The 22,317-nt window shown below is 48.6% G+C and overlaps 2 long non-coding RNA genes across 3 annotated transcripts; one reads left to right on the top strand and one right to left on the bottom strand.

Moving 5' to 3' along the window:
* Positions 1-7,182: 7,182 nt before the first annotated feature.
* On the bottom strand, positions 7,183-16,698 carry LOC131824164 (uncharacterized). The gene is made up of 4 exons (XR_009350770.1): positions 16,540-16,698; positions 14,198-14,298; positions 11,539-11,746; positions 7,183-8,242 (listed from the first exon to the last, which is right to left on the bottom strand). It is a non-coding gene; the product is annotated as an uncharacterized LOC131824164 (long non-coding RNA).
* LOC131824165 (uncharacterized) lies at positions 16,232-19,270 on the top strand. 2 transcript variants are annotated; one of them, XR_009350772.1, is made up of 4 exons: positions 16,232-16,465; positions 17,230-17,291; positions 18,225-18,314; positions 18,813-19,270. It is a non-coding gene; the product is annotated as an uncharacterized LOC131824165 (long non-coding RNA). The 2 variants fall into 2 exon arrangements; XR_009350771.1 differs by lacking the exon at positions 16,232-16,465 and having other exon boundaries at positions 16,897-17,291.
* Positions 19,271-22,317: the final 3,047 nt, after the last annotated feature.

Raw genomic sequence — 22,317 nt, forward strand, 5'->3', positions numbered from 1 at the left:
TCTCTTCCCCTTCAGATAGTTTCCAAGGACTGTCCGGTGTCCTGCGCTAACCCCTAGCAGCCTCAAGGATAACCATCACCCTCAGATACCATCTTGAGAGAGCTATTTCCCCCCTTGGTCTTTCTCTTCTAATCTCCACTCCTGATATCTATCTACTTCCAAACCTGTCAAGGGACCTGGTTTCCAGTCCTGCTCTGGCTCTGACTCACTCAGTGACTTTGAGCAATTTCCAGCCTTTCTCTGGGCCTCCATGACCCATCTGTAAAATGAGGCCCTACGTGGTCCATTTCAGCTCTGACCTTCTAGGGTTTGAAGTTTAGAGATTCAATCACCAGAATATTTACTGGGAGGAATATTTACCTTCCAGTAAATGTTGCTCCCTACCGTGTCTCCATACCCTTAGGATTTGAAAGATTCACACACAGTATGACCCACTCCCTGCCCACCTTCTTGGCAATGTGATCATGGCTGCTGTCGAATGGGCAGACGACAAGGTATTTGGAAGACTAAAAAGGCAAAATGTCTAACACAGTGCTTCCTAACACCTAGCAGGTGTGCATTAAAAGGAAGCCATTATGAATTGAGTAGAAAAGAACAAGAGGACAGAAAGTCTAAAGGGAAAAAACACGGCCAAAGAATAATCCAGTCAACAAACATTTGGAGCATGTCCTATGTACACTGGGGTTACAGAAATGAATATGGAACTCAAGAACTCAGAATTCAAGGTACTGAAAGTAGAGGAGGCAGATTTTTCAACAGTTGTTTTATAGCACTCTGATTTCTCTATTTCCCAGAATCCAAGTCCATTGTGTGCAGTTGTACACGTTGTCCACTGCACAAGGGTACAGGCTCAGAGTTAATGGGTGCTGAAATTCAAGCCAGGTTCCATTTTCTAAGCATGGGTCTAGAGGGCTGTGTCTTCCTTGAAGGGTGCTTTCTCCTACTTCTCATAAATGTGCCATACGAGCTAGCTAGCTTACGCCCAGCAGCATCCACATTTGCCTGGCTGGGAGCCATTCAAGCCCCCATAACCAGAGAGATCATTTCAGGTTTAAAAGAACAATGTTACCCCCCCCCCCCACCACACTACCTCATGAGTACCTCATCATCCTTAACTTGGCCTTCAAGCTTCTTTGCTGTCTGCCATAGCTCCTTCTCATCCAGCTCTACGACCTCCTCCCTGCTCATACTCCTTAAGACTACAGAATCCACACCGTATTCCTTCACTTCCTTCTACTAAGCCAGAAGGACTTTGCTCGTGCTGATTGCTCTGTCAGGAATAACCTCTTTTCCCTGTTTGACCAGCGAATGCCTCAAACCTCCAGCTCCCAGTTTAGACACTATTTTCTCCAAGAAGCCTACTTTGAATCCTCTGCATGCCCCCACCCCATCAGACCTCATTCTTCCTTATGTGCCCTCACAGCTGCCACACTTCTCTAAAGCACTTGTCAGACTCATAATTCAACCATTAATAGTGTCAATAGTGTATGATTGCCTTTCTCCCCTAGGAAGTTAGAAGCCCTTAGAGCATGGGTACCAAGTCTGTTCCATGCTGTGTATGTTTTCTATGCCCTCTATCCTCTGTCTATCCGCTTGCTATGTGCTATATCCCCAATGCATATAGTTGGTGCTCAATCACTGAGTAAATGCCCGACCACAGCTGAACAGAATGAAGGCCAATAGAGAGGTGAGTTCTTCTTGCCTGAGGAAGAAGCTGTTACAAACAAGGAAGATTATAAACAGGAGGAATCCTTGTTTTGGAGGGAGTCTGGAGGGACACATGGAGCTCCCAGGGCACCTTGGGTGAAGGCAAGGGCAGAGGGCACTAGGCCTCCGGGAGCCTGTGGAGAGGGGCCACTCCAGATAACTTGGTTGTTGTGGGGTGGTCAGAGATCTCATCTTCCCTAGTTTTCTGAGTGCCCCGGACATGCACAGCCCCTGTCCCTTTGCTAGCACATTGATAGGAGACTCCCCAGATGTCCCCACTGGGTGAATATGAACCCTGCATGGTTCCAAGCCCTGGCACAAAACCACAGCGCGGCTTCAGGAGCCCTCTCTCGCATCGCCGCTTGGCTGGTGGGTTGGGGGCAGAGTGCTCTCTTGGATGCAGGGAGGGCCCTTGTGGTCCAAGGAGAGAACCCGGAGGCCATAATGATGCCTGCTCCAGGCGCCCTTCAAGTTCTTTTAGCTGTAGGGCGGGGTGACACAGTCCCCGCCTCAGCCCCCCCACAGCCTCCACTCTGGGACAGGGCCTTTCTGGGGGCCCCTTTGCTTCTCCTGAGTTAATTACGCTTTACACACCAAATGTAAATTACGTTTTGAAATGACCAGGGACATTTCAAACACGTTCGCAATGGGAGAGAACCGTGTAAGGAACCTCCCACCCAAGACCCAGCTTCAAGAAATGCCCATTCCTGCACCATTTTGCTCTATTTATATACCCTCCCCCTGAATTGGATTCATTTAAATAAAATTCCAGACAATGTATCATGCTATCTAGAAATGCTTCGAGAGATTGCTCCCTTTGAAAATGCAAGTAATCCGGGACGCCTGGGTGGCTCAGTGGGTTAAAGCCTCTGCCTTCAGCTCAGGTCATGATCTCAGGGTTCTGGGATGGAGCCCCACACTGGGCTCTCTGCTCTGCGGGGAGCCTGCTTCCTCCTCTCTCTCCACCTGCCTGTCTACTTGTGATCTCTGTCTGCCAAATAAATAAATAAAATCTTTTTAAAAATGCAAGTAATCTGCGTTGTTGACAAGGGGGGCAATGTTTTCCATTAAGAGAGGAAGAAAATGACACACAGCCCATCACCTGGTGTTTATTTAAATAGGGTGGCTCTGGCAGGAGTCACTCAGCATTGGGTTTGAAACTCTGCTTTGCTGCCTGCAGTAACGCGACCCGGACCAGGTGCCCCTGCAGGCCTCCGCTTCTGTGGGTAGAAAATGCACAGAGGAAGCATGTGTGTCTCACCTGGGCTTGTTGTGAGGAGGAAAGATGTGCTTACCATCGGCTCGTGCTCAATCAGTGCTGAGTCCAGATGGAGCACCCTGCCTGGTCTAAGACCTGCAACGTGCTTGGCATCAGAACTCTGCAGAAGGCACAGCTGCTTCTCCCACAGAATGGGAGCAGGATCGCTCAGGAAGGGAGGCGGCCCAGTGTGGGAGGGAACAGTTCTGCTTGCCTGCAGGGTCTAGGAATCTCAGATCCCCGGGCCATCTTCAATTGCTTCCAGAGGCTGACCTCCCGGCTGGGTTATTCACGAATCCACACACCATCTGATCAGGGTGACATTTGCCTTCAAATTCTATACCCTCTGGAGGGAAAGGAAGAGGAAGGGCTGAACGGAGGTGTGGTCTAAACACGTCCACTTTGCAGATGGGAAAACTGAGGCCCGCCAAGGGGAGCCACCAGGATCCCAGAGCAGCTAATGGAGAGCGAGGGCCAGAGAGGCCAGGCTCCAGCCTCAGTCTTGCACCTATAAAACGGAGAGGCTGAAAGCCTGAGAAATGTCAATTCTCATGGGATCCTGAAGGCATAGCAGGCAGAGAGGGTCCACCCCTCCGAGCCGGCAAGAGAGCAGCTAAGACGTTTATGCAGTTGGGGTGAGGGCAGCTTCTAAGAATCAGGGCCATGTGTTTTTTCCCAAGAGACTTTTGAAAGCAAAGCTTGCAGGGACCCTTCTCTTCGAGACAGGAGGTCATAGCCGAGGTATCTGGCCAGATGCAAACAACTTCCCTCTCTGTTCTTGTGAACGCTGATAAAAAGGCTTCCTTCCGCATTCTCAGGATTGGCTTTTCACCCCTTGCTTTGGCCGACTCAGCCACCAGTCCCCTTCGTGTCACACTATCCTCCCACTGCCTCCACCCTCTCGCCGCCCTCCACTTGACCTTGTCCTAGACCGTCCTTTTGGCAGGATTTGGGGGCCGCTCAACTCTCTTCACCTCAGCTGCTTCCTTCTCTTCTTTCTGACACTGGTGGGTTTGTGTTTCACTTCTCCACGGGGGCAAGGGGTGGAGGCCGGCATGGTGATACGCCGCCTTATTTCTGGCAGCTGTGGTGGGCCTCGGGGGCAGAAGATGTCTAGTTCTGGTTCTGCCAGCAGACACGCCTCTCCACCTGGCCAGCTCTGGTTTCCTCTTTTGCACCCTGGGGATGGTCTTGTCTGCCTTGTAGGGTTTGGTGGTAGAAACTGGTGCTAATAACTAACACAAACTGAGCACCTACTATGTGCCAGGGACAGCGTGGGACGGACCTCATGGAAGCCTCGGGGCAGCTCTGTTGTACAGACGGACTTGCCCAGCATCATGTAGGGAGTGAGGGGTGGAAGCAGGATTTGGAGCCAGCTTTGAGTCTCCAGGGCATGAGCTCTGTACCTCATCACTGCATTGTCTTCCTAAAAAGTAAGATCTGTATGATCCACCTGGAACTACTGTAAGCAGAAGCTGCAGGGTTTTTTTGTTTTTGTTTTTTTTTAAGATTTTATTTATTTATTTGACAGACAGAGATCACAAGTAGGCAGAGAGACAGGCGGCGGCGGGGGTGGGGGGGCGGGAAGCAGGCTCCCCACAGAGCAGAGAGCCTGATGCAGGGCTCAATCCCAGGACCCTGGGATCATGACCTGAGCCGAAGGCAGAGGCTTTAACCCACTGAGCCACCCAGGCACCCCAGAAGCTGCAGTTTTTACAAAGCATAAAATATCTCCTCCATTTGCATGCCCACCATATTTCAGTGACAACTGTAGACAGGATCCCCCACCACCCTCTCTCACTAAGTAGAAAGCCTCTACTTTTACTGGCTCTATCCCATTGTACTGATGAGGGAAGCGGCAGCTCAGAGTGGTTAAGGGACTGAGCAAGGTCATATAGCTAGTTGCGGGGGGGTGGGGGGAGCAGCAGGGAGAGGTGAAGGCATCCTGATTCATTTATTCCATTATTGAGCTCTGACTGTATACCAGCCTGTGTGTCCAGTGCGGTTCCAAAGTGGGGTCCGCAATGGGGTTCCTGCCCTCTCAGGGCTTACACTTGAAGAGGTGGGTGGGTAATAATCTGGTGACAGTGGCAGTGAGGCTGATACCACTCTGCAAGGCTGTTGCCCTTGCACTGTCCACATTGAAATCACGAAAACACTCAGCAGCCAGCTCACCATTCATTGCCAGAATGGACGGAGCCCCCCAAGCCACAGAGCTCTGGAGCTAGACCCTGTGGCCCCAGGTCATCTGCAGTGAACTCGAACGTCCTGCTGTGCCCCTGCTGCCTTGCTCTCTCCTGATAACATCCAGCAGCTGCCAGGCTGCAGGGGAGAGGCCCCCTGGGGCTGGCAGCCCGATGGGTGGGGCCTTGACTTTCTGCCACCAACTGTGCTCCGTAGGAACATTCCCCTTCCCCCTCATCAGAACACCCATTTGGAAACCAAGGTGAAAAGAGGGTGGAGCCCAGTCCGGGATTTGAGCCTAGGCATTTACATCTGTGGTCTTTGTCTGTCCCGTCTCCTCCTCCTTCCTTCCTTAGTAAATACACATTCATTCCAGCAAACCCCACCAGGCCCAGGCGGCTGTCCCAGCCTGAAGCTGCTGAAGGGTCACCTTGCATTTTAAAAACTCTCTGTCACCCCCTCTTCTTTCCTTCCCCTCTCAACCTCCCCTCCTCTGGCCACCGACTGACTCCCGTTTAAGTTCCCTCCTCTCTTTCCCCTCTGCCATGCATTGCCCTTCATTTTTGGCACATGTTGCGGGCGATGAGGACTATTTTCTCCAACCCCATACATTTTCTCCTTGTTTGTTTGTTAAGAAAAAGTTGCCTCTGGGCACCTGGGTGGCTCGGTGGGTTAAGCTGCTGCCTTCAGCTCGGGTCATGATCCCAGGGTCCTGGGATGGAGCCCCGCATCGGGCTCTCTGCTCAGCAGGGAGCCTGCTTCCCCCTCTCTCTCTACCTAACTCTCTTCCTACTTGTGATCTCTCTCTGTCAAATGAATAAATAAAATCTCGAAAAAAACAAAAAAAGTCGCCTCCCCCCGACCCCGTCTTCAAATATTCCAAGACTGCCCTCTCCCTTCAAAAGACATTCGTTTCATATACTTCGATCCCAGTCACTGGCGGGATTGTTTTTGTGACACATGTCCTTTGGTCATCCTGCTCTTGCCGAACAGAAAGACACATTCGCCTGTCAGGCTGTTGGAACGGAAGGCCTGAACCCAGACCAGCTTCCCCATCAGCACGCTGTCTGGTGAGAGGCTTCAGCCCCACAGCAGCTTTTCTGACTAGGACTGAGGCACAGGCCGGGAGTGGGGAGGGAATGGCATGTGCACTGGAGCCTGAGTCTCCCTGCTCTGGGCCTTCGGACCTCTGTCCACAGGCCTGTCGTCCATCCTCAGCAGAGTGCACAGAGGGAACGGTGCCTGGCTTGTCGGGTTCCTACAAGCCACGACCAAAGCAGAGTTACTGAAAACATAGTTTTCCACCACAGGGTGTTTGTTTAGTCCTGGTGGGTAGGCCAGAGGGAGCGGAAGAGCAGGAGGAGCAGGAGGGAGAAAGAAAGGGAAGCAGAGACATGGCAGGAGAGCAGAGACGGTGAGAAAGTCCAGCCAGAGAAGGAGCGTGAGGAAAATGGACAGAAACGCCATTCGGGAACAGGCACAGGAGACAGCAATGATAGAGGCAAAACCTTGAAGGAGAAAAGACGCAGAGGGAGAGAATGGGAGAGTCAAGGGAGCCCGCCCAAGAGTCAGAGAAGGAACAGGACCAAAGGAGGGGAGCCCCGGGGCGGGGGGAGAGAAACGAACAGGGAAAAAATCACAAAGAACCATAGATTTTTAGAGCTGAGAGGGGCCTTGAGAGTTGCTTCCTGATTTGGCCAACACAGAGTCTTCTAGACCCAGACTGCCTTGGTTGCCCACTTCCTAGCTGTGCCGTGGAGAGGGGTTACTAATGCGTCACACCTCGGTGTCCTCAACTGTAAAATGCAGACAGGAGTCTCTACCTAAGTGTGCTTGGGAGGACTGCTGGAGTTAACACACTTCACAAATGGTCCAGAAGGCCAGTTCTGGCGGTTACCAGTGATGGAGCATTGATGTGGCAGGAAGTGTGTAGTGTGGGACCCAAAGATGCCCCAGAGCCCTGCCCTATCGTTGGGGGCGGGTAGGAGTGGGGTCAGGGGTGGGGGGATGTATGCTCTGGTTTTTTCTGGGCTGTCTAGTTGATTTGTAGGTATAAATAACATCCCCCTTTCACTCTCAAAAGTGCCCAGATTAAGAAGATAACTTATCTCACTGGATTTCTGGGGCAGAGGGTGTGAGCTAATTGGACTGGGTTGGGCCTGCCGCAGACAACGGCTGGAGCCTGTGTAAGGTGATACTGTGCGGGTACCAGGTGCCGGTGATGATGGTGGCTTGGGTTAGCACAGTTCCTAATTTTCCAAGAAAAGCTGGAGATCTAGGTTTTTATGTAAAATCATCCTATTTTTTTTTCACAGACTTTATTTTTTTTAATATATTATTTCATAGCTTTTTTAAAGAATTGCCTCCCATCAAAATGTTTCCAAATTCCCTTGTAGTCCACACTTAAAGCACACCTGTGGTTTGGGCTAGCAAGCGGTCCATTTCCAACCTCTGCTAAAGGAAGTGACAGTCTATTGAGACTAGTAAACAGACCGTTACCACACAGTTGATAAGGGTGGTGACCGAGGTGAGCTCAGGGTGAGTCAGAACCCAGAGGAGGGGCAGCGACCTCAGCTGGCAGGTGGGAGTCAGGGAAGGCTTCCTGAAAGAGGTGACAACGGAGCTGATTCCTGAGAGATGAGTGGAACAGTTCCCAGAATTGATAATAATGACGGGAGTCTTTTGTCTTGCTGCTTTCTAGATGTTTGCCACTGTTGCTAACAACCATACAGGAATCACCCCACTTAACCAGCACATATCACCCTATAAATCAGATACCTCTATTATTCTCATTTCCCAGAAGAGAATGAGGCACAGAAAGAGTTAAGTAACTTGCTGCAGGGCACAAGGTCAACACGTGCCATGTGATCCATCATGCAGGCTGTGAAGCCGTACTCTAGAAGATTCCGTGGAGGAGCAGAAGGACATGCCCTAAGAACTGTCAGCCACGCTAATGAACCTGAAGGTGGGCCATTGCAGCTGAAGCTTGAGATGTGTTTATAACACAAGGCAAGGAAGTGGACGGCGGGCTGGGACACAGGAGGCTGCCGGGACTGAAGCGTGCCCCTGCTCGGGAGCCTGGATTCTTGAAGACTAGAGCGAAATGCTAGAAGATTTAAAGATCGGCATGACACACCCCCCACTTCCCTCTCTCCATTTTACAGAAGAGAAAACTGAGGCCTAGAGCACTTCCCTCACTTCCCCGAGGCCACACAGGCTAGTTCAGGGGCCAAACCTGGGCTCCTGACTCAAACCAGACAGAGCCCCGCCTTAGGGAGTTGTCGAGTGGGAAAGGAGAAGGCCCAGAACCGTGGCTTTCAAGACTTTACACCGAAGATTAAAGAGTTATCTAACAGGAGAAGTTAATCTGCTTGGGTTCTGTTCCCTCGCACGCCCTGGGTGGACCCGGGTTGGTCTTTAGGCCTCACCCTCCCCACCCACCGGCCTCTCGTGGAGGGAGAGCCTTCTGGAGAACAGGGCTCTTCCTTAGAAATCCTGGGTCTGGGCTTTCTCAGGGCCCGCCACTACGGAAAGGCAGTGGATCAGATGGACTGCAGCCAGCCCTTTGAAACCACTCCTGGGTGGTAAATAAAGTCCTTGGAAACCGAAGCAGCCTGATCTGTGAGAGGCCTGCCAGGGTGTGGCTGGCCAGGCAGGCAGAAGACCGACAGCCCTTCAGAGACAATTCCTATCTCTGCTCCTGGGCCCAATGGCTGCCGCTGATAGATCGACTCGCGTGCAACTGAGAGGGCGACCCGGCCTAGACGAGTCTGTCTCGTCCCGGCTTGATCGCAGGGCGGAGCAGTCTCATTGCACTCTGCTGTCCTCTCGGGCCCCTGGGCTAATTTGCATGGATGCATTCAAACCACCTGGCTGGCTCAGGGGGTTGGGGAGATCCTCTGAGAATACTGCAGAGGGTCATGCATGCTAGAGCTGTCCTAGGTGTCCTAGAGTGCACAGCAGGCCCTGTCCTAGGGCCCACGGGTGGGCAGCACCCCCCGGTCTCATGGGACTCGCATTCTAGGAGAGGGAACAAAAACAATGAATGGGCAAGTAATAAACAACGTCAGAGACAGTGGAGATGACTCTAGACCAGACTTCTGCAACGCTGGCACTACTGGCATTTTAGTCTGGATAATTCTTGGTTGTGAGAGGCTGTCCTGTGTATTGCAGAATATTTAATATCTCTGGCCTCTGCCTATTAGATGTGAGCAGCAACACTCTCAGATATGACAACCAAAAATGTCTCCAGACATTGCCACATATCCCTTGGAGGGCAACATCGCCCCTGCCTGATTGGCAACCCCTACTCTAGACTAGAGCTCTTCAATGAAAATATACTGCAGGCCACATGCACAATTTAAAATTTTCTAGGACTTGGGCGCCTGGGTGGCTCAGTGGGTTAAGCCTCTGCCTTCAGCTCAGGTCATGATCTCAGGGTCTGGGATCGAGGCCCGCATCGGGCTCTCTGCTCAGTGGGGAGCCTGTTTCCCCCTCTCTCTCTGCCTGCCTCTCGGCCTACCTGTGACCTCTCTCTCTCTCAAATAAATAAATAAAATCTTTTTAAAAAAATAAATAAAAATATAAAATTTTCTAGGACTCACATGAAAAAAAGTAAGAAGATGCAGGTGAAATAAATTTTAGAATATATTTTATTTTACCTGGTATATCTAAAATACTATGATTTTAACGTAATTCATACAAGAAGTTTTTAGAGAGAGATTTTACATCACTTTAGTTTTACTAAATCTTCAAAATCTGGTGTATATTTTATACTCACAGCACACCTTAGCTGCTTTTTTTTTTTTTTTAAAGACGTATTTATTTATTTGAGAGAGAGAGAGAGGGTGCCTGGTTGGGGAGGAGCAGAGGGACAGGGAGAGAATCTCAAGCAGACTCCCAGCTGAGGGAGCCTGATTGGGGTGGGGAGTTGCTCAATCTCAGGACCCTGAGCCTGTGACCTAAGCTGAAACCAACAGTCTAATGCTTAACCTACTGAGCCACCCAGGCGCCCTTTCACGGCTCATCTCAGTTCTGAGAGCGTAATGCTAGACTTCCCATCACTACTGCTTGGGTCCTGAGCTTAAATGTACTCTCTCCCAGGCTCATGGGAAAGGCAGCCGCAGACAGAGCCTGGCTGCTCGGAGTGTGGTGCCAGACCAGCAGCGGTAGTGTCACCTGTCCTGTCAGAAATGAATCTCAGGCCCCTCCCAGTACCTGCTGAATCAGAACCTGCATTTTAATGAGCTCCCTGGGTCGTGTGTGTATACATTAAGGCATGAGAAGCGCTGGTGAGGAAATTGAAGTGCCTGGTGTCAGGCATCTATCTTGGAAGGGACTGAGGTCCATGAAATAGTTTGGTGAGCAGACACTGCATGTTCCTATTAGCTGACCTGGGGGGTCTCAGTTTGCTCATCTATGAAATCGGGATTACAAATGCTCTGGGTTGAGGTGGCCCTAAGTGGGAGCTGTGCCAGACCGCCTTTCCTCAGCCCACAGCTCCCCTGCCCAAGGGCCTTCCCTGTAGGCTGGAGAGGAGTGAACAGAAAGTGATTGCTGCTGCTAGTGGTGGTTCCCCAAGAGGGGAGACCCTGAACCCCACTGCAGGGCTTGCGTGGGTAGGGAACCTATGTAGAGGGACCTAAGGGGCTTGATCATGGGGCAGGCCCTCACTCCAAACAAGGTTTATGGCACGTGCAGGAAGACTTACACACTCTCACACCTCTCACACACACTCCGTGAGCTGTCACGGGGGAGCCTGGGAGTGGTGGAGATTTTGAGGGTGTTGGGGGAGACTCTGCCCACCGATGTGGACTTCCTGTCCCCAAGGCCAGAACTCTATAAAATGATTATTAAGGAGCTAGCGGTTTACTGTTTTCCAAGTCCTTGTCCTTCCTCAGGAGGGCCATATGCTAGGGGTCAACCTGGCATCTACCGGGGAGACTCGGGCCCCCCACCCCCAGCAGCCCAGGATCTGTTCTCTCTGCTGAATGTCAACTCCTCTGGATTTCTAGTTACAACATGTCCAAGTGAAAGGTGCTTATCTCAAAGCCCCAAGGCAGTCTTCGCTTGGTGCTCACTTCCTTTCTCTTTCAGGAGGCCTCTGGGCGGACTCTGAGAGGTCAGGCAAAGGCCGGAGCCAAAACCAGTGTGAGAGGGTGTTCCTGCAAGTGCCGGACCTCCGTCAGGGTAGAGATCAGCCAGCACGGAGGTGTGAGGTGGGCACTGAAAGAGTGCTCTCTGCCTTGATTTTCCCCTTCCCAGTGAACTACAACTTAATCTTGGGCAAGCCAGAGTGCTGCACTGGGGTTCATGGCTGTGGGTTCCTTTGGGGTGCCATATTTGTGAGGATGAGTGCTGTAAAGAACCAATAAAGCCCCAGTGCTTACCCTGCCTCCATTGTGATGCGTAAATAGTGCCCTGCACCAGGTCAGGACTTTAAAAAGAGGCTGGAGAGGGGGGCCTGGGTGGCTCAGTGGGTTAAGCATCCGTCTTCGGCTCAGATCATGATCCCATATCCAGCTCCTTGCTCAGTGGGGAGACTGCTTCTCCCTCTGCTTGTTGCTTCCCATGCTTGTGCTTTTTCGCTCACTCTCTCTGACAAATAAATAAATAAAAATCTTAAGAAAATAAATAGAGAAGAAAAAAATGTTGGGGTCGGGGAGAAGGAAGGGAGAATGGAGAGCGGGAGGGAGGTAAGGGAAGAGGAAGAAGGAAGGAGAGAAGAGAGGGAGAAAGAAGGAAAAAATCAGGACCACATGAAGTAACCAAAAAAAGAAAGAGAAAGGGAGCGCCTGGGTGGCTCAGTGGGTTAAGCCTCTGCCTTCGCTCAGGTCATGATCCCAGGGTCCTAGGATCGAGTCCCGCATCCAGCTCTCTGCTCAGCGGGGAGCCTGTTTCCCTTCCTCTCTCTCTGCCTCTCTGCCTACTTGTGATCTCTGTCTGTAAAATAAATAAATAAAATCTTAAAAAAAAGAAAGAAAGAAAGAGAAAGGAAGCAGGGGAAAACAAGAGTGGAAGAAACAGACAAAGAGAACTAGATCTACTGCCTACTTCATATTGTTATGGGCATTTTACTATTATTTCTCCTTTTCCTCTTCATCTTCCTTCTACCCCTTTCTTCTCCATCTCATACCCTTTTGCAAGCAAGGAGAGGGAGACTCAGAGAGCCCACTTTGAGCCAGACTGCCTTGGGCTGAAGTGACCCTTACTAGCTTAATGACCTTGGGTGGGTCACTCAATCCCTCTGGACCTCAGCTTCCTCATCTGTAAAATGGGATAATAATAACGACCTTGCAGATTTGTTGAGTAAACAAGATAACACACATAATGCCTAGCAACTGTCTCATGTTCAAAACATGGTAGTTATTATTAGCTTGATTACTTTTAAGGAAATTGTCGGAGGCCAGAAAGCTAGTGGAAAGCCAGAGTTTTGACTTGGGGCTGCTGAGTCCAGAGCACAAACATTTCACCCCACCAGACTGACTCACTGACAAACTAGGAAAGTGGCACCTCAATTGTAAACCCTCTCTCCCACAGGTGTACATTTATGCCAGGGGAGAATAGACCTATTATTTTTGCCTGCCCAGCAACCATTACCTTTTATTATGGAAACAGCAGCTACCTTTTTCTCAGTCTGTGAGGTTCTTAGTCTGCGAGATTATTTTTTTTTAAAGATTTTTATTTATTTATTTGATAGACAGAGATCACAAGTAGGCAGAGAGGCAGGCAGAGAGAGAGGGGGAAGCAGACTCTCCGCTGAGCAGAGAGCCCAATGTGGGGCTCGATACCAGGACCCTGAGATCATGACCTGAGCTGAAGGCAGAGGCTTAAACCACTGAGCCACCCAGGCGCCCCAGTCTGAGAGATAATTTTATTGGGAAGGAAGATTTCTTTAGAATAAGGTCTTAGACCTGTAGATGTAAGCCCAGAGCTATTGGAAGATTTTTTGCTAACTTTGTGGGCTTATGAAGGCAGAGTTCAGAGTTCTAGATCAACAGATCCCTAACATTATCATTTGGGCACCTGGATACAACTGTGCCTGAAGCCATCATTTGGATTTTTCCCCTCCTAGGTAATCTGAATGCATTTTTATGTCCCTTGCAACCTAGTGTCTCTGCCTGACTAATACAAGGCTTGTTTTATGCTAAGATTCATGTAACTTAAACCATACCAGGTTGACTCAACACTATAGAGACCAAAGAGGAAAAAGACAAAAGAAATAAATCAAAAACTTTCTCTTTCTCACTCTCTTTCATTTTATATGCATGGTACCTATGCTAATGGTTGCTAGATGAGTGTACAAACATGTCCAAGAAAGTCCCTTCACGTTACCACTTATTAATAACCTAATGACCTGCATAATAAACATCATGGTTCTTTGTATTGATACCAAAACTGTCCACATGAAGCCTGTGTCTGTTCCACAAAAATATATCAAGCTCTAATTCTGATGTCTCTTTGAGAAAACCGGAGTTGGTAAAACCTAAAAATATATATGTTTTACTATGAGTTTGGGATTGTCCTTGTGGCTGAACTCCTCCAAAGTAAGAATCATTTACCGAATATTTACTGTGCTCTTCCATGTGCCACTGTCTCAGGGTGTCTTAATCAGGATAATCAAGATAAGTAAAACAATTCCATCATTTCTTAGATATTTAGCATTCCAGCAGAGAACAAGCTCTCTCCTCTCCCTTCCCAAGGATGTATGTCTCCCCTCTTTTGCTTATAGACCATGACTTGGCAGTCCAGGGTCTCGACCTCAGAGCTGGCTTTGGTTACCAGAGCCTTCGTGAACCCATCTGCTGGGGTGTTGAGTCAGAGAGTCATAAAGAGGAATGTTTCCCACTGAACCTCACACCAGGGCAGCTAGACTTGGAACTAGGCTGGCTGTTGACTTAGCTGCCCTGGAGGGGAGAAGATGGGAGACGTGGGAGGTAGGGAGCCTGCTCGAGGCAGACGGTCACCCCATGATGACCTCACCTGCCAAACCAGTGACTCACCCCCAGTCCTCCCCCCTCCCTGCCAGATCTTGCTCATGTGGAATACCTGAGGGGAATACCAGGCTCCTGTAGTTATCGAAAAGGCACAACTGTGAGCTATTTTTAAAGGTGTGACGTTTTCTTACTTTCAAGTGGAGGCAGCAACCCCTGCAAAGTCAAGAAATGGGTCTTAGGTTAAAGCCGTCTTAATAAATGCAGGAGAATCTTCTTTTAAAAGACAGAGTAGAAAGGAACGGAGAGCACTGGGGTGGTTGGTTTTCTGTACATGTTTTTTCATTGTGGCAAAATAATACATAACAAAATTGACCACTGTAACCATCTTATATACATGTATACAAGTATACACGTGAGTGACCTTCAGTGCATTCACCATGTTGGGCAACTATCACCACCATCCATTTCGAGAACTAGTTGCCCCTCCTGAGCAGAAACTGTAGAGGTATTAAACAATAATCCTGTTTCCTCCTCCCCCCGCCCCCAATGCCAGCCCCTATAACTTCCATTTATTTAACTTTCTGTCTTTATAAATCTGTCTGTTCTAGGTACCTCATAAAAGTGGAATTCTACAAAATGTGTCCTTTTGTGACTGGTTTATTTCACTTAGCATAATGTCTTCAAGTTATCCATGTTGTAGCATGTGTCAGAATCTGTTTTTTTTTTTTTAAGGCTGACTAATATTCCATTGTGTGCGTATACCATATTTTATTTATTCATTAATGAATTGATGGACATTTGGATTGTGTCTACTTTTTGGCTATAGTGTGTGGTTTAGCTTTGTGTCCTTGAAGTCCACTTTTAAAAAAGTGGTTAAAAGGTTTTCTGAAAAGAAAAATTTGCGTGTAAATTGGGGCTAGGATGACCAGTTCTTACTACTCAGGAGTGTTGTGGAGATGAAGTTAGGTTCTGGGGAGCAAAGTACTTTGTAAACTCCAAAATGTCCTATAAAAATATTCTCACTTTGTTTCTAATATTTGCTTAGCAACTCCCCCCCGCCCATGGAGAAAAAAGGAACCGTACCCTAGCCCGTCTTCATATTATAAGAAATCTTAGGTGGAAGAGGCACAAATGAATGAGGTTTGGGGGATCTTATGTGCACTGCCCTCTTCCTGTTCTTTCTAAAGCAGAGTGCAGTTGTATTGAATGCTTATTATGGACCAGGATTTGATTTTATTAGTTACTAAGTATTAAACTACTAGCTGTAGGACATAGACAAGTTACTTTACCTCTTTGTGCCTCAGTTTCTTAGTCTTCAAAGTACGAATCAAAACAATGAAACCCACCTCAGAGAATCGTGGATATTGAATGTGGTAAAATGACTATAGAGGATTTAGCAAAGTGTCTTACATTGGGTGGGTATTCAGTCACTGTTAGCCGCATTTATTTAGGTTGTTATTGTAGATTTCTTATTCTTTCTTTAGGATTATTGCTGCCCTGATCTTCTCAATCATTACTAACACATAATTAAAGACTAAATGCCTGGTCTCTGTATAGTAAAAAAAAAAAAAAAAAGCGTCAATTCAAGGCACAGGCTAGATGCTCCATATTAAGCTTGCCCAGAATGACTTAAAACAAACACTGTACCGAAGGTGGATGAAGGCAGGGAATATTCTAAAGAGAATCGTAAGAAACTGCTCCAAAAAGATTAAAAAAACAAAAACAAAACAAAACAAAACAAAAAAAGTTCCCAAGAATTCAGAGTATTGAAAAGTCTATTTTGCCAGGCACGTCCTGTCTTGGGGTTGTTCTTTGTGTTTCGATTTGCGGGGTGGGGGCAAATGTTTCTTAGCCAACGGTTGGGTGAGAGTGCTTTGAGTCCTGATAATCCTGCATAAAAATAAAAAGAAAGGTGGCCCTGCAGGGCGTCCCCAGGGGAGCAGGCGGGACCTGCAGCCCGTCTCACTGGGCCGGCACCGAAGAGCCCGAAGAGCTCGCGGTTTCCCGCAGGAGGTCCGGGTCACTTCTGAGGCAGGTTGGCCTCACCAAGACTGCCAGGATGCTGTCGTCTCCATGACTACAGAGTGCGAACCGGAGACGCAGCTTGCCAGTAGTGTCATCCTCCGAAACCAAAAGCCCCCGCCCCCACACCGCCCCAGCCGCTGGCCGCAGGCAGTGGAATTCTTCTGGGAAGGCGGCTGACGTCGCTGGCGGCCACTGCCCCAGCCCTGGCAGCGCTGATGCAAGCACAGCCCCGCGCCTGCAGGCAGGCAGCCCCCTGGGAGAGCTGGCGCAGCGCTCCGTCTTGTTCTCTTCCGGCCACCCCGCCCGGTTTTCCCTGCGAGGAGTCAACAGCTCCTGGGTGGTTCCTCACCGAAAGGTCCAGTGAGGGTGGGGGTGGGAAGGTGTCTTTGCCTAAACCAGTTCTTCCCCCTCTGTTCTTCCCAGACTTACTTGGAGAGTCAGAGCATCCCAGTCTGACCACGTGTGGGTCAATATGAAGGGCTCTCGGGCTCCCAGCCGCTCCCGGGACATGGCCCGGGTTGCCTGAGACACCTGGTGCCAACTGGTGCCAAGGCAACCGCCCGGATCACGAGGGGATCTTATGTCTGAGTAGGGAGGTGGTGAAGGGCCGGTGAAGTGCAAGGTGTCCACCCAGGGCTGGTCTCCATCGCCCTCTGCTGGGCAAATGAGAGAGTTACTCTAAAGTTCCCGCTGGGACCTCCCGCGCACTTGGGGTGGGGGTGGGGGTGAGGGTCCGGTGGGGTGGGGGACGGGGATGGGGCTGGAATAGTAGAGATCACGCTCCTTATGAAACAGACCAGGAAACTGAGGCCGAGAGAGGGCACGGGACCTATCCATCGTCCCGCTGCTAGGACCAATTTGGGACCAGGAGTCACACTGACATCCTCTCTGCACAAACTCTATGTTGTTTCAAGTGAGTGAGAAGTCTTCCCACAGAGGACTCATCATAGAGAACGTGTTTCACGTCCGATTTCCCTGTGACGCATTTCCTCACCAGGGCCTCCCAGCACCGGTCCTAGCGGCCTGGGGACTCCGACTCTTCCAAGGTATGCAAAACCAAAACCAGCTTCATGACAGCGTTAAGCGGCTCTTTGCCATTGTCCCTGTTCCTCTCCGCAGTGTGCAGTAGAGTTTTCCAAAGACCGTAAGACAGGCGGTGCAGCAACAGACTGCAGAAGCAGGTAGGAGAATACAGCCGTCTTCTATGAAGGCAACGTTAAAAGAGAGACGCAAACAAGCGCCATTCTGCTCATGAATTTTTGTTTCCTTTTGTTTTAGAAAGCATAGCTGCTCCCACAAAAAGTATCTTGGGGCGCCTGGGTGGCTCAGTGGGTTAAACCTCTCCCTTCGGCTCAGGTCATGATCCCAGGGTGCTGAGCAGGGAGTCTGCTTCCCCCTCTCCCTCTGCTACTCCCCCTGCTTGTGCTCTCTCTCCTTGTCTCACTCTCTGTCAAATAAATAAATTCTTTTTTTTTTTTTTTAAAGATTTTATTTATTTATTTGACAGAGAGAAATTACAAGTAAGCAGAGAGGCAGGCAGAGAGAGGAGGAAGCAGGCTCCCTGCTGAGCAGAGAGCCTGATGCGGGACTCGATCCCAGGACCCTGAGATCATGACCTGAGCCGAAGGCAGCGGCTTAACCCACTGAGCCACCCAGGCGCCCAAATTCTTAAAAAAAAAAGTATGTTAATATGTAATATTTACTATGTTTCAAGGAGTTGACAATATTTAAAACATTTCTTTGTCCTATCTTCTAGAATGGCAAGTACAGATAGGTAGAGCTTCCATGAAAAAAAGCTCATTAGGGTCCTTTGGGATCATGAAGACTGTAAACAGCTCCTGAGACCGTAAACTTTCAGAGAACAGTTGCTGCCTGGAAGGTGGCCTCTTCCTAGTCACTGTCCCATCCCCCTCTTTTATTTCCTTCCCTGTCCTCTTCACTGAAGAAATGACCTCGTTTCTTATTTATTTATGACTCATGGTGGGGGGTCTTGTTAAAATTCAAATTTGGATTCAGTAGGTCTGGGCTGAGGCTGAGGGGGTCCTCATTTTCCAACGGGTTCCCAGGGACCACACTTTGAGAACTTCTGCTTCAGTCTTGCTCTGCCCTTTCAGATGGTGTGACGCCTGCCTCAAGACAAAACAAATCAGATGTCATCAGTGAGACTGTTTACGCAGGTGGGACCAGTTTGTGTCTGCTCCAGGGTAAGGACTGTTGAAAAAAATTGAGGGTCAGCTAATATGCAAATTGGGAGAGGGAGCAACAGTGAAGTCAGGCCTCAGAGGCGTTGGAGCTACCGTTGAAAACAGGCGTGGAGCTTTGAACAGTAAACTAAAGGGCAATCGATTAAGGAGCATTAAATCAAAGATGCTAGGGGCTACGTTGCAGCAAGCTAATCATAAGACAGAAACGGTGCTTCTTCAGCTACAATTCTAGAATCAGCTAGAATCGTCCCCAAATCTCAAAGCACATGGTAGACAGTTGAATAATGGGAATTTTAGTTGTCATAAGGAAAAAAAAAAACCTTTACTGTGAGAGGGGGAAAGAATCTAAATATGCTGTATAACATTTTTGCATTGGGGTGGAAAATGTATTTAAAACCAAACTGCATGTAACTGTTTCTGCTATCTAATTTGGGGTGGTAGTATAATTTACATCAGTGGAAAAATGAATATCTCTATACTGGGTCTTTCCACTTACAGAAGGGAAGGAAGAGGACTGACGTAAAACTTGTGCCAGTTGGGTTATATCGCCAGAGAAGGGATTACAACTCAGATGCTTCCAGAGGCCAGACTTTGGAGTCACACAAACCCAGGGTTCTGGTGGATTCTGGTGAAGAGTAACCGTCTCGCCTGGCAGAAGGGGCAGCTTGCTGCTGCCACGTTTGATCAGGGAGCAACCCCCACCCCCCCCATGTTGTCCCGTCCTCCCTAGGTTTTTGAAAGAAGACGGAGACCAGGGTTTTAGGCGAAATGCGTCCATTTTTTTAAGATCGGGGAAAGAAATAAAATCGAATACACTATTGAACAGGTTTTTGTGCTGAGCCAAACAGAGCAAATCCTCCAAACTCTGAGGCAAATGAAGTGGGGAGCCAGGTTTGGTGGGTCTTTCTTCAGCTGAGCGCTGACGTTCAAGGCAGATAATATCTGAGGGGAGTGTGTGTGTGTGTGTGTGTGTGTGTGTGTATGTGTGTGTGTGATGGTAAAGTGTCTTGCCTAATCAGATGGGGGAAATTTCAGTATTTCTGTGGGAAAGGAGCAGCTCAGAGGGAGGGCAGTCTTGGGGAACAGAGGAGCAGCAAGTGTGAGGAATAAAGGGGGTGGGGGAGATGGTGAGCGTGCAGGGACGGGGCGGGCATGGTGGTGGGGACGTATGTACCTCTGTTAGGTGAGGGAGTTTTTGAGGGGGTTGGCGTGAGGATGAAGGAAAGGAAGCTGTGTTCCACCTGCTGTTGGAGCTGCGCAGATAGAGGTTATGAGCCGCCTGAGGTGAGATGCAGCTGAGATAAAATAGTAGGAACAGGATTCAGCCTGGCGGATGAGAGAACACGGCGTTCCAGGAACTACCAGAAAAAGTTGGGCTTGCCTCCGGGGATGGGTAGGGGCCTTCAGTCACTTTTATGTCTGAGGAGCAGGCAAGACCCAGCAGGTAGCCTCTGTAGGGTGGTGAACTAAGGGATGGACCCTTCGAGCCACTGATTGTCTCATCTATAATTTGGGTAAAGTCATTTAACTTCTCTGGGTTTCGGCTTCCCTTTAAAATGAGTAATAATAACATCCGTGTCACCTCCCAATAAGGTTCCTGTAGGAGCAGCTAAGATACTATACGAGAAATGTTTGGTAGAAAAAGAGAACTAGGGACATGTGGGTGGTTCAGTCGGTAAGCATCTCCCTTAGGCTCAGGTCATGATCCCAGAGTCCTGGGATCGAGCCCCGCATCCGGCTCTTGCTAGGTGGGAAATCTGCTTCTCCCTCTCCCACTTCCCCTGCTTGTGTTCCCTCTCTCGCTGTGTCTCTCTCTGTCAAATAAATAAAATCTTTAAAAAGAAAAGAAAAGAAAAGAAAAAGAATTAGAATAAATGTGAGGTGTTGGCTGACAATGCTAGTGATTATGGACAGTCACTGAGCACCTACAGTGTGGGGCTCTGCCACACTAAGCGCTTCCCGTGCATGGTCTGATTGAAACTTCCTAGCACTGGCAGAATACCTCGATATCCCCATTATACAGAGAAGAAAACAGAGGTACAGAGAGATAAACTAACTTGCCCAAGGTTACTTAGCTGACAACTGGTAGAACTAGGTCAGAGTGACTCTGAATATGACCTTTGTAATTGCTCGGTGACAGGCTGCCTTGACGTGCATTCCTAATTTTATGCTGGCCTGCATATTGGAGAATATCAATCCTTTGTGCTTTTCAACACTACTATGTTGGTATATACAGGAATACAGGTTCTTCTTCTTCTTCTTCTTCATTATTATTATTATTATTATTTTTGGTATATACACGTTCTTATTCACTAGAACTTTAAAATATCATTTTGGTCATTCATTCAATCACGGATCTAGTGAGTGCCTCCCGTGAGTCAGGTGTAGTGTTACTAGTAAGAATACCTCCACAAACCAAAGACAGTCTCTTGCCTTCCCGAAACTTACAAAGTAACTACAGAGAACAGAATTCAATGGTTACAGATACCAGGTGGGAAAGGCAAGTGCTTTGGTTTGAGGAAGGAGAGGACATCCTAGATAAGGCCTGAAGAATCAAGAGGAGTAAACCAAGGGAAGGTGTGGAGCAGAGACAGTGTCCCAGACAGAGAGAATCTAATAAGAGAGAAAACCAGGAGGTGAGCAAGTGCTGGGGGCCATGGAGGGAAGGAAGGTCAGACTCTGCCCAGCATGGAGGGTTCAAGGGCCAGTGGTGAGCGACGATGCTGGGAGGTGGTCAGGGACCCTGAGATCACAGAGGGCCTTGAGAGTCATGTGAAGGTATAGATAAATAGATCTACATACATATGTTTTGTGTATGTTTTCATTTTTTCCCTTAAAAACCAAACCAGAATCATGCCTAATGCAGTATTTTTTTTAAAAGACTTTAATTATTATTTGAGAGAGAGAGAAGATTTTATTTATTATTTAAGAGAGAGAGAGCACGGGCACATGAGCAGAGTGAGGAGCATAGGGAGGGAACCTGACTCCTTGCTGAACAGGGAGCCCAGGGTGGGGCTCGATCCCAGGACCCTGAGATCATGATCTGAGTCAAAGGCAGATGCTTAATGGACCGAGCCACACAGGTGCCCCTAAGATTTTGTTTTTAAGTGATCTTTACACCCAATGTGGGACTCAAACTTATAATACTGAGAGCAAGAGTCACACACTTCACCGACTGAGCTAGCCAGGCACCCCATAGTTTCAACATTTCTGTACACCTGGGAAACCATCACCACAATCCAGAGGATCAAGAGAAGGGTTACTTATGCCCCAATAATCTCCCTCCTGCCCCTTCCAGCCACTGGCAACTGCTGATTCGCTTTCTATTACTATCAGTCTGTGTTTTCTAGAATTTTATCACTTGAATGTCTCAAGTCAATGGATTCAAACACTGTGTACATTTTTATCTCTCTTCTTTCACTCACATATGTATTATGAGACTCATCCCTGCTGTTGTGGGTAACATGCTTTGTTCCTTTTCATTCCTGAATAAAGTCCTTTCCTGTTTTAAAACCTCCTTTTTTCTCCTAATATATCAAGATAGCTGGCTCTAGGTCAAATATCAGAATTCGAATATCGGCCGTGCCTTTAGCAAATGGACAAGCTTGGGTGGAGACCTCACTACATTGCCCAGTTTCCCCAAACCTCAAGGACCATGTCCGTTACAAATGGATCTTAGCAGCACTACCTCGGTAGGCATGTTGAACGGTAAGTGAGAGGATGTGTGTCTCTGTGCCTGGCAATTGTTCAATAAAGTCATCAGGTGTAGTATTGCTACTATTACTGTTAGGGTTCACACCTGCTACTTTTTTTTGTATTTTGGGGTTTTTTGTTTGTTTGTTTTTAACTTTTGAGCTTCAATTTTTAAAAATTTATTTATCTACCTATTTATTTTTAGTTTTCTTAAGGAATCTCTATACCCCATGTGGGGCTTGAACTCATGATGCCGAGATCAAGAGTCCTGTGCTCTACCAGGCGCTGACCCAGTCAGGCGTCCCTCCGG

This window comes from Mustela lutreola, chromosome 2, assembly GCF_030435805.1.
Source record: "Mustela lutreola isolate mMusLut2 chromosome 2, mMusLut2.pri, whole genome shotgun sequence".
NCBI lineage: Eukaryota > Metazoa > Chordata > Mammalia > Carnivora > Mustelidae > Mustela > Mustela lutreola.